We start from the raw sequence: 2627 nt of genomic DNA on the forward strand, positions 1-2627 counted from the left end.
ATATATATATATAGTTTAAAAATTAATATAAGTATTATTTATATTGAAAACTAAAAATTGAGTGATAAGCAAATTCCATGGCTTGAGCGAGCGCTCCGATCACAGCCGATTCAGCCGCTATGTGCGGCTCCGCACCTAATAATAATTAGACCCATGGCTTCGCAACATTTCCGTGAGACTAGTCAAGTGAGCTGCGGCTGCGAGGAGGATTTGTGAAACTTCAATTCGTCGGCTCCACCAAGCAGCCCTCGAATCCACTTAACTCTCTCCCGTTCTTGTTCTCCTCTTTTCCCGGCATTGTAAGGTGGCTCGCAAATGAGGGGCCAGCCCGCTGCGAGATTTACAGGTTAATTGCCAATGTTGATAAGGCCGATAAGGATCAGGGGGCATGCTCCGGCTGATTTTATAATCTACGCGACTTTCTTCCCTTTCCGTTGGTTTGAGGCTTAGGTAAGTTACAAACTCTAATTAGTAGTCAAATGTGTTAGAAATTGGTGTCTGGTCTTATAGCACGACGATTAATTTATGCGAGCTCACTACCTTGCGTGAATTGAGCATGCATTGGTGTGCGGCATCATGTGTAGCTCAAGTGAACTTGGGGATAGAGCCTCAGAAACTTTCTCCTTGGACTTGATTCAAGCGAAAATGAGTGCTTCAATAGCCTCTTGGAAGCAGGAAATAAAGACTAGAAGAGATAAGAAAGCTCATTGAAGGAGTTTATGTTGACAACAGGAAGAAAGTTGAATTACCTCCGGCAACATCTTTAAAAGTTGTGGCTGAAGATGCCTACTCAAGAAATTAGAGATGTTGTAGGGTGAGATAACTTTCTTGAACGTATCAAGATGGTTCTACAGGTTAGTAATGTCTATATAGGGCTCAAGCTAACCACTTGAATTCTCACAAGAAAATGCGTTGCTATGGTTGAAAGAAATGCAAACTCTTGGATGAGGCAAAGGAACATCAAAGGTTGTGATTCTCTTTCATCTGATGGAAAAATGATCGACTTGGTTAGCATTGGAGGCTTGTGCAACTCAGTTAGCTAGGCAATCTGCTGGTGAAGACCTTCCACATTGCAATCAAATATTGTGAGTTATGAAAGCATTTCTCCTGGGCGGTTCTCTAGAAGGGTAACCAATACTAGGTTGGACATGTGAGTTGTCATAAGCACTATTGCGTTGGTGGTTCCCCTCTATTATGACTCCTTTTTGCCTCGAGCAATACTAGACATTCTTATAGACGCCAATAAATGTAAATGGTGGAAATTTGTTTTCTCAAGAGCACTAATAAGGAGTACACGCATTAGAGGGTTTGGAAGGGAAAAAATATAAATATTGGAAAATTATCTTGCTTGGGGAGTCATATGAGGAGAAAAAAGGGAGACATCACGACATAAAGAGGTGAGAAATAAATCTTTAGTGGTTTGTTCGGAAGACCTTTATCCAATTGGGATCACTTGAGATAATTTTTTACTAACGATATTTTAAATGGATGTTTTATAGTTCTCTTTTTTTTATTTTGGCTGTTGATCTCAACTCCAAATGAACCTAAGTCCAAGAAAATATGGGTATTGTTATCCATGGGAATGAAAATTGCGATAGTAGTTTATTTATTTAGTTTTTCATTTTTATGAATGTGTTAGTATTTGGTTACAATGAGAGAAGGATGCAAACAAGATTGCAATAATGAAGGCTTTAGTAATAATAAAAAAAGGCAGAAAGAGGAGAGTTGTTAGCACTGAAGTTTGCTGAATTTAGCAATATATAATGATGAAAGCTGCAGCTATGATAATGCAATGAAAGGCAAAGCATATGGCTCTGATATCATGAAAAGAATTGAAGAAAATTTGTTAAAATTTTCATTTCATTATTTTGTTGAATTTACATAAGTCTAGGAGAAGTCATGCTAGAATGATATATAATTTTGAAAGATTTCCATACATATTGTTGGGTATGATGATGTAAATGTCCCTATATTTGTTTAGGGCTTCGATCCATTAGAATCAAAACCACATTCCACAAAATAAGACTGATTCGAGAAAACTGGAACAAAATATTTGAATGGAAGCACAACAAAGCAATTCCAGAAAGAATGCACCAGAACTTAATGTGAAAAAACCATGAAGTCACACCACCAAGAAATTCTTACTATGGAAATTGAGAAATCATAATACACAGTTTTTTTTTCTCTACAAGCAATGAACTTATAGGCCTTTTCTCAAAACTCTTCTTCTCCATGTCACAAGAGAAATGCACTATGAAATTTTCTTCTCCGACTCTTCTCTCCTTCACGAGAACCTCTGTCGAAGAAATGCAAGCGCGGTCTCCTCTTAGTCGCTCGTAATCAAGAATTTAAAAATTGTTTGGGCCCAGCTGTCCAGGAGCGTGGACACACTGCATATCCATGTAATTTTTTTGCCTGCTCAGAACGAATTTTGGAATTAGTGTGGGTGAGCCGGAAAGCGGCTTGAGGGCACTGTAGACTCTGGCGTGGGTGCGCTCATATGGACATAGGGCATGTTCATATGGATGCAGAGCGTCGCGTGTTCGATCTGCAACCGCAGGCGTTTCATCTAGATGCTAGTGCGCCGCACTTGAAAGCTGTTGGTTTTCAAAACCAAACTTTAAACG

Source organism: Phalaenopsis equestris, unplaced genomic scaffold (genome assembly GCF_001263595.1).
Source record: "Phalaenopsis equestris unplaced genomic scaffold, ASM126359v1 Scaffold000002, whole genome shotgun sequence".
Lineage (NCBI taxonomy): Eukaryota > Viridiplantae > Streptophyta > Magnoliopsida > Asparagales > Orchidaceae > Phalaenopsis > Phalaenopsis equestris.